The 9,813-nt window shown below is 41.0% G+C and overlaps 1 non-coding gene across 1 annotated transcript; it reads right to left on the bottom strand.

Annotated features, from left to right (window-relative positions):
- Positions 1-844: 844 nt before the first annotated feature.
- Positions 845-6,131, bottom strand: LOC109560686 (uncharacterized). Its single transcript, XR_011567279.1, has 3 exons — positions 6,010-6,131; positions 2,579-2,678; positions 845-1,237 (listed from the first exon to the last, which is right to left on the bottom strand). It is a non-coding gene; the product is annotated as an uncharacterized protein (transcript).
- Between the last annotated feature and the right edge of the window lie 3,682 nt (positions 6,132-9,813).

Raw genomic sequence — 9,813 nt, 5'->3', positions numbered from 1 at the left:
TGTGTAAGCCATTTTCTCTTTTGCCACCCGATATGCAACTAAGTACGATGACAATAAGGCTTTCTCACTGACAGCAGAATAGCTAAGAAATGGTGTTGGTGACTTTACGTCTTTTTTCTTCCTTTGAAAATATTCAAGAGGCTTATCAGTAAGTTCAGCATGCTGTGTTTCTAAGTGCCTTTTTAATTTGGAAGGTTTTAAGCTTTCATTTGCAAGAATATTATTACAAATAACACACTGAGGTCTGTCAATTTCAAAGGGTTTTTCACATTTGATAAAACCATATTTTAAATAATCTTCATTATAACGTCTTACACTAACTTTTTTCTTTTTGAAATCTGGTTCAAATGCAGTTGATGTTTGCAGATTAGAGTCAATATTTTTCTCATAATTGTCACTGGTCACACTTCCAGATCCAGAGGCAGAACTTGAGCATGCTTTTGCGTATTTTGCTTTATTATTCCTCTTTCTTTTAAAAAAGAAACGATCCATTTTAAAAGCAATTTTGAATGTTACAATTGCCACTAACTCAAATATATATGTATATGTGCGTATACATATTTATAGCCTAGATAACATCTTTCCAAAACATTCAATTTGCAACTGAATCTCAGTTGAACATCTCAGACTTTATATCCAGTTGCAAGTTATAATATACAACTAGACTGCATATCAGCCGTTTTGTTTATCAATGAACAAATAACTGAAAAATCGTTTCTTAAGCAATCAATGGACACTATATTCATCATATCCCCTCCATCAAATATCTTTTCACATATTGAAACTGACCTTAGCATTCCCTGCAAGGTGCACGATTCTGGCAAAGGATTTATGCAAAGCACTCTGATATTTCAAATTTTATTTTGTTTTTAAAAATGTTCATCATGACTCACAAATTGATTTCATGACCTACCAAATGGGTCCCACACATAACATGAAAAATACTGATACAGAGACATTTTCTTCTGTTGTGTTGGTAGCTTGACTACGTCTGCTTGATGATCAAAAAAACTAGCTGATCTGCTAAACTGCTGGCTGACACTGGAACTTCCTTGAAGTGGTGGGTATATATCTCAGATTTTTATTCCTGATACTTTCTGATGGGAAGCATATTTTTTAAGATGGCAAATTATGCTTTGATCTAGTAAGGTTCCAATGAGGTTTTCCATGGCTAGGTCAACTATACGGTTGGAGCTGGTGATATATCTTTAGAGCTTTCTTGGAATGCATCCTTGACCTGGGAATAAGACCAGAAATATGACATTAAGCATTACAAGACAGAGCAGTACTATTCCCAGCTATAGTGATCTTTAAAAAATCCAAGGTCATGGATGTTGAAGCAAAAAGCTGTAGGTCTCCTCACCACCATGTTATACAGGTTTAGGCCCATTTCTAAAAGGCATACTACTTCAACCAAGACTGGGAGAGAGAAAAAATGATGTTAAGACCTGGGGGTCAGTACCAGGAGATGCAGAGTACACTGCCAAAGCTGAACACAGCAGACCATGGAGGAGCACAGCTCATCCACCAAGTGTTTTTCCTTAGCTCACTTTGAGTGTGCCCATTTTGAAAGTACTTACTGCACTGCTTTCTTGAACTTGGGATATTTGGGTCTTATCAACATAATACAGCACTTCCTTAAAAACCTCTCCATTAAGTAATGCCACTTTGTGTGTGGGGGAGTGGGGGTCGGGGTGAGAATGGAATGGAAGAACGGTAAAGTCTTCCATCTGTGCTCAGTCACCTCTGACTCTTTGCAATCCCAGGACTGTAGCCTGCCAGGTTCCTCTGTCCATGGCATTTTCCAGGCAAGAACACTGGAGTGGGTTGCCATTTCCTCTTCCAGGGGATCTTCCGAACCCAGGGTTTGAACCTAGGTCTTCTGAATTGGCAGGTGGATTCTTTACTACTGAGCCATCAGGGAAGCTGACAGATGATCTGAATGCCATCAATTTTCATCAGTCCGTCACCACTATATTTATTCCGGTCTAATCTTTTAATAACAACGCCAGATTTAAAGAGGCATCATGTTTTGACCTTGAAACAAGAAAGATGCTGCCAGAGGGAGAAGGCCTTGGTGAGGGTATTCTATAAGACTTCATTAAATTGTATTTAACAGTAAACTTGAAGGGGACTTATAGTATGTCATGTATAATACGTTTTTTTTTTAAATGTAATAAACTTGGCAACTTTAGGTTCACAGCAAAACTGAGCAAAAGGTAGAGATTTTTTCCCACATAGCCCTGCCCCCACATATGCAGTCTTCCCCATTACCAACATCCCCCACCAGAGTGGTACGTGTTACAGGTGACAAGGCCACACCAACACATCGCCATCACCCAAAGTCCATCACTTACACTAAGGCTCACTCTTGGGGTCGTACATCCTATACAAATGAATAACGGCATGTATCCACCATATGGCATCAGAGAGAGTATTTCACTGCCCTAAAACCCTGTGCCTCTATTTATCCTTCCCTTCCTTCCTACCCCCACTGATCTCTGGTAGTCACTGATTTTTTTAACCAGCTCAGCTTCACAATTTTGCTTTTTCCAGGATGCCATACTGTTGGACTTACATGTATATAGACTTCTCAGGTTGGCTTCTTTCACTTGGTCATATGCATTTAAAGGTCCTCCATGTAGTTTCATGACTTGATAGCTCATGTCTTCTTAGCACTGAAAAATATTTGCTTGGTTCTAAGTTTATTTATACATTCACCTACTGAAAGACAACTTAGTTGCTCCCAATTTTTGGCAATTGTAAATAAAGCTGCTATAAACATGGGCTGCCAGTTTTTGTGTGTACAAAAGTTTTCCACTCCTTTGGGTAAACACTAAGGAACCTGACTGCTGCACTGTTTGTAAACATGCATTTTTAACAAGGATGCTCATTTTTAACAAGCCAGCCACTGGAAAAGACCCTGATGCTGGGAAAGATTGAGGGCAGGAGGAGAAGAGGGCAGGAGAGGATGAGATGGTTGGATGGCATCACTGACTCAATGGACATGAGTTGAGCAAACTCAGAGAGATACTGAAGGACAGGGAAGCCTGGTGTGCTACAGTCCATGGGGTCACAAAGAGTCAGACATGACTTAGCAACCAATGGGAGAGAGAATTCAGGGTCTGGTAGATGCTTCTGATTTAATCTTCCTTAGATGTTTCCCCAAAGATGACATGTTCAAAATATCTTACCCTCCTCTGAGAAAGAGGCAAAGCTTTTCTTTGTACGTCTTCCGTCCTGTCTGCCAAGGTAGTTAGCAGGAGTAATGAGTTTCTGGCAGATGCCTCCCAAATGGAGGCAAAGTATGGTGGAAAGCATCACCATATTAAACTGGAACTAAACTGTTGGAAAAGCAACTCCATCTGGATCTCTTTGATAAAGAAGAAGAGCAATAATGCTCTTTAATCGGCTGTGCATCTAGTTTAGCCATTCTTTAGAAAAGACTTTCAAGAGTTAAGGTAACCAAATACTTGTAGCTGAAAGCATCTTATATACCAAGGTGTATTAATAGAGGCATGGGATACAGTTTCAAGTTAGTGACTTTCCACTAATGAATCTTTTTATCTACCTGTTCCTAGAACAGTGTTTGTCACATGGTAGGTTCTCAATAAATGCATTTGAAAGATTAAATGAGAGAATGAATGACACCTATAGTAAACTGTACCACGGACATTCTATTTTTATTAGTCAGTGAAAAATAAGTTACCAAACTATATTTGAAGAATTTGGTGATATGTAAGACATAGATTAGTGAGACATTTAAAATTGGATCCACAGTATTATATTTCAAAATAAATTGCTTATAAAAACATAAATGTAAACTATATTTAGATTTTTCTTATAAAGCCAAACACATAAATCTACCTGAAAATAAAGACTTAAAAAACTCATCTCTCATTTATATTATTATGGGTATGAGTAATTCTTTTTTTTTTTTTTTTTTGAGTAATTCTTTTAGGACAAAAACAATTGTCTTTAAATCATTCTGTTTTTTTATTTTTACTATTTTCATTTGGACCCAATCCTCTTTGAAAGTGAAAGTGTTAGTAGCTCAGTCCTGTCCAACTCTTTGCGACTCTCAAGGACTATAGCCCACCAGGCTCCTCTGTCCATGGAATTCTCCAGGCAAGAATTCTGGAGTGAGCTGTCATTCCCTCCTCCAGGGGATCTTCCCGACCCAGGCATCGAACCTGGGTCTCCTGCTTTGCAAGCGGATTCTTTACTGTCTGAGCCACCAGGGAAGCCCCAAAGAGATTATAGAATGACATACGCTTCAGTCGACTCCATGGACTACAGCCTGCCTGCTAGGCTCCTCTGTCCATGGGATTCTCCAGGCATGAATACTGGAGTGAAGTGCCAAGCCCTCCTCCAGAGGATCTTCCCTACCCAGTGATCAAACCCACTTCCTCTTGCATCTGCAGGAGGGTTCTTTACTACTAGTGCCACCTGGGAAGCCTCTTTAGGAGTCCATTCGGCTGTGCGTCAGAGCAACAATGTATGTTGTTGTATTCAAAAAGTATTCTTAAAGGGCTTACCCGCTTTCTTCAGACAATTCACCTACAGTAATAGTAGACATGGTGTATTAGTGTACAGACCTGAAAAATGTGAGGAAGAAAGCATGTGGAAGTCCTTTTTTAACTGAAAGAGGATACAAGGGAATAACTAAATGGGAGTCTGAAGTAGAAAATGTTGCAAGCTTGACAGAAGGTATGAAATAACTGTCTACAAAAGTGCTGTGAGTGGACTGGGAGAATGTTCTAAGGTTTTAAGCAGGTCTGCATGATTGCCTTACGTGCTTAACACAATGATCATTATTATGATGCCTGACAGGTGTGGTCTTTAATTACCTACCATGAATTTTTACCTCTTAGACATACTTCCATAGTGCTCTAGTACTATCTTCTAAAAATATAGCTCTGATCAGTTTCCTCATAATTCAAAAACCTCTACTGGCTATGAACCAGTGCAATCTCTTCAGGATAATGTAATTTAAACTGGTATCTCCACACAATCCTACACTTCAAGCTCTAAGACTGCCATGAGTTCTTGAAATACCTCCCGCATTTTCACACTTGTGTTTTCATTCTGGCTGGTATTCCCTGTGCCTGGACTACTTCTCTTGCTTTAAGTCATTTAAAATCCTATTTATTCTTTATGATTAAGCTCAAATGCCACAGCATTTATCCATTCAACTAACATGTAAGGATTTACAATGTGCCAGGCGCTGGGAATACAAAGCAAGAAAATGGATAGTGGGTATATTCATACAAAGGAACACACCTGTTCAGATGTTAACAATGAATGAGCTAGAGTTACACAACACTGTCAAATCTTACATTAAGAAAGCTGCCAAAGGATATACACATTTCTGACTGTGAAAACTATGCAAAACAGTACTACGCATGTAATTAAAAAATAAAACATAAAGATACTTTAAAGGGGAGGGACCTTGGTCAACAAAGAACAGAATGGAATTGGATGGAGCAGACAAGGGCTTCAAATATACGTATTGGTTCTAGTTTTATTTCTACTTTGTGTCAGTCAAAAAATATTCTATTTTTAAAAGGGATGGCTAAGGCGTGATTCTTTCCTGAAGGCACTGCCTGCTTGTCTCATAACCAATAATTTAAAATTACCTTCTACCTCTGATATTCTCCTTTGTTTCCTGTATTGTTATCGTGCACTCATTAGTTAATTATGCCTTAAGAGGAGGACTTTGCAGGTATGAGCTTTAAGTAGATTAGAATGTAATCCTCTTCCCAGGAGACTCCCGTTTCCCCCAGATCTCAAGGGAGCTAACTAGGTCTACGAACCCCAGCCTGACCCCTTCAGCCGACCAGAGAGCATCCGCCCCCGGATCCAGGATCGCAGCTCCCTATCTCCGGTGGACGTCCATCCGTCCTCTGGGCAAAACCGAAACATGCCTCCCACCAACGAACCCTGCAATGTCTCCCTTCAGACGAATCCGGACCACTCCCACCAGAGCTCGCTTTTCTTCCTTCTTACCTCCAGCCCAGAGCCGCAAGCCTCCCGCCTAACCTGCCGAGCGCCAGTGTACCTCGCCCCCCGTTCCCTACTCAACACCACTTCCGGCCTCGCCTCCGCACCCATAGAAACCCATCCCACCTGCAACCGGAAGAAGGCCGGCTCGGTCCTCTGCGCACGCGCGAAGCCAAGAGGCGGCCCTGCTCTCGCGGTTGTCTCGCGGTGTTTCCTTTTCTCGCGCGAGGTATTTGAAGGCTCTGGCGGTAACCGAGCTGTCGGCTGTTTGCGGCTGACTGACCGGAGTTGGGAGCGTCTGCTGAGACGCGGATGGTGGTCACTCTCTGGCTGTCGTCAAGCGCGGACGGCTTCGCCTCGATCCGGTCCGGCGCCATGGGAGCGGAGAAGAGGCTGGTACCAATCAAGCAGACCTTCCAGCTGGCCCAGCAGCCGCTCCGGAACCGAGATTGATGATGATTGATGATGTTGGTGACTGGTGATGCTGAACCGCCGCCTCTGGCCGGGCCGCCCCGCTCGGCCACACGCGAACACGCTAATTTTGTCAGTCTCTGTAAGAGAATTACAGAGATTCTTTTAAATTGCCGAGTCATCGGAAAAGACCCTGATGCTGGGAAAGATTGAAGGCAGGAGGAGAAGGGGACGACAGAGGATGAGATGGTTAGATGGCATCACCGACTCAGTGGACATGAGTTTGAGCAAACTCTGGGAGATGGTGATGGATAGGAAGGTCTGGCGTGCTGCAGTCCATGGGCTCGCACAGAGTCGGACAGGACTGAGTGGCTGAATAACAGCAACAGCTATCATTTACCTTGTTTACTTATTTAGGAAGACTTATTTTAATAATCATTTTAGGTTTGTGTCTCTAGGTTAGCAGTCCACCGATTTTTAACATAGATCTGCATTTCATCAAATAGATATAAAATGTATGCAAGTAAATATATATATATTTTATTTCTGCCCTGTGAATGGTTTAACAGAACACGTTTTTAGGCACAAAATAAGTCAGTGCAAAGAAAAATTCATTTTGTTACCAGACAACTATTTTTCAGGTTGATAATACAGGTCTCCCCCACTTTTCAAAGTTTGCTTTAGGCCAGTTCACTTTTAGGAAAGACCTGTATTGTATTAGTGCCTGTTTTTTTGTTTTTTTTTTTTTTAATTGGAGGATAATTGCTTTATAATATAGTGTTGGTTTTTGCCATACATCAACATGAATCAGTGGTCGGTGCTCCCTCCCTCTTGAACCTCCTTCCTACCCCACACCCTCTTGAACCTCCTTCCTATCCCACACCCTCTTGCCCCTCTAGGTTGTCACAGAGCACCAGGGTTGATAGTTGAAGGAAATCTGGAAGGGTTTTCACCTTTACCAAAAAAAATAAGCAAAGAGCAACAAGAGTTGGTATGCTTAGCCTTCAGAGTCTTTCACGTGGAGCCTTTACAGGGGCAGATGACCTGCCAAGCTCCCCTCCCTGCAACTACACTGGGCACCTCAGGTTCGGGGCCCCATAGCTTGGGACTATCTCTTCGAGCATCTAGGCTGCATCTCCGTTTATTTCATGCATCAGCAAGTGTGTTCTAAAGTATCCCAAAAGCTTAGTGTGAAACCGGCTGTAATTTTAAGTGTTTTGATCAGGGTGAATGAAACGCCCAGTGTGTGAGTTGAATTTGCTTGGGTCCACTATTTCCATGCAGAGAGAAAAGATCTTGAAAGCTGCCAAAGTTAGTATTGCTTCTGTTGGTAACAAAGTGGTCTCCAAAGTTGGCCTCCAATGATCAGTGAACATCTAATTAACAAATAGATGGGCTTCCCTGGTGGCTCAGCGGTAAAAAATCCACCTGCATTGCAGGCAACGTGGGTTCGATCCCTGAGTTGGGAAGATCCCCTGGACAAGGGAATGGCTACCTGCTTCAGTATTGCCTGGAGAATTCCATGGACAGCAGAGCCTGGTGGACTACAGTCCATGGAGTTGCAAAGAGTCAGGCATGACTGAACAACTAACACACACATGTCTCTTTCTTAATGTATTCCCCCTCCTTCCTTCCCAGAGGAAACCACTATCCTGAATTGTCTGTTATTCATTACTTTGCTTTTCTTTAGAGTTTATTATAAGGCTACCCACTGTATCCCCCAGATATGCAATGTATCTTTGCTTTTTTTAACCTTATTATAAATGTAGCTATTTTGCATGTATTATTTTGTAATGAATTTTTTTCCATTTAACCCTTTCTAAGAATGATCCAGATTTATGCATGTTGCTATGCATACTCAATCACTCAGTTGTGTCTGACTCTTCATGCCCCCATGGACTGTAGCCCACCAGGCTCCTCTGTCCATGGGATTATCCTGGCAAGAATACTGGAGTGGGTTGCCATGCCCTCCTCCAGGGGATCTTGCCAACCCAGGGATCGAACCCACAGCTCCTGCATTTGGCAGGCAGATCCTTTACCATTGTGCTACCTGGGAAGCCCTTGTGTGTAATTATAGTCTTTTCCTTTTCACTACTATATAGTATTTTGCTTTAGAAAGACAATACACTCGAATTATCTGCTATGTTGTTTACTGTTATGAACTAAATGCTATCAGCATTCTCAAACACATACAAAAGTTTCCCTGGCTGATATTCCTAGAGGTGGTGTTATGAGCTGAATTGGGATTCTCCAAAATTCTTAATTGTGGCCCTGATTATCAACATCTCCAAGTATCTCAGGAATTGCCTGCATTTGGAGATAGAGTCTTTAAAGAGATAGTTAATTAAAATGAGACCTTTGGTGGGGAGTGCTCTAGTCTAGTCTGATGTTCTTTTAAGAAGACGAGATTGGAGAGGGGGGTTCAGGATGAGGGACACATGTACACCCATGGCTGATTCATGTCAATGTATGGCAAAAACCACTACAATATTGTAATTAGCCTCCAATTAAAATAAATTAATTTAAAAAAAGAAGATGAGATTGGCCATATAGAGAGACACTGGACATGTGCATTCAAAGAAGAAAGGCCAATGAATACACGGAAGAAGACATCTGCAATGCAAGAAGAGGAGGGGGGAAGAAACCAAACTGTGATTTTGGACTTCTGGCCTCCAAAATGAGGAAATACATCTTTTTTTTTTTTTTAATAAATCGGTTTTTAAACCACCCAGTCTCTAGCATTTTTGTTACTGCTACCCTGGCAGATGAATACAACTAGAATTGCTAGATGGGATTATGCATAAGTTCAGTTTAATTAGTAATGCCAATATTATTTTAAAGTGCTTGGACCAACTTACAATCCTACTGGCGTGTGTGAGAATTCTTATTCTACATCCTTGCCCAAACCTGGTTTTGTCAGACTTGAGTTTCTCCAGTCTGTTGGGATAAGAGTGGAATGTTACTGTTGTGTTGATTGCACTATCCTGAAAACTAAGGAGAGTTGAATATCTTCATGTATTTTTTAAATTTCTATATCAATAAAATTTTTGTTATATATTTGTCCACCTTTCTGTTATGCTATTTGTTTTTTCCTTACTGATGGGTAGGAGTTAATTTTAATGAAAGTAAGATTTATTCTTTAATGCCCTGTCTTATGTCTTATTTAAGAAATTCTTCCTAACCTCCAGAGTAAAAGAATATATTCTTTTTTTCTGAATGTTTTTCATTTCAATCCTTAATGTACCTGGAATTGATTTTTCTTTTTAATGTTTGATTTGAGGTAGATGTATAGTTTCATTTTTCCCTGCACTAATAACAGTTGTCCTAGCCCTATTTATTGAATAGTCTTTGGCAGCTCTGACATACATCAAGTCTGCCTACAATGCAGTTTTCTTTCTG

Source organism: Bos indicus, chromosome 6 (assembly GCF_029378745.1).
Source record: "Bos indicus isolate NIAB-ARS_2022 breed Sahiwal x Tharparkar chromosome 6, NIAB-ARS_B.indTharparkar_mat_pri_1.0, whole genome shotgun sequence".
NCBI classification, from domain to species: domain Eukaryota; kingdom Metazoa; phylum Chordata; class Mammalia; order Artiodactyla; family Bovidae; genus Bos; species Bos indicus.
The sequence above is the reverse complement of the archived record's forward strand: the minus strand, read 5'-3'. Positions and strand labels throughout refer to the sequence as shown.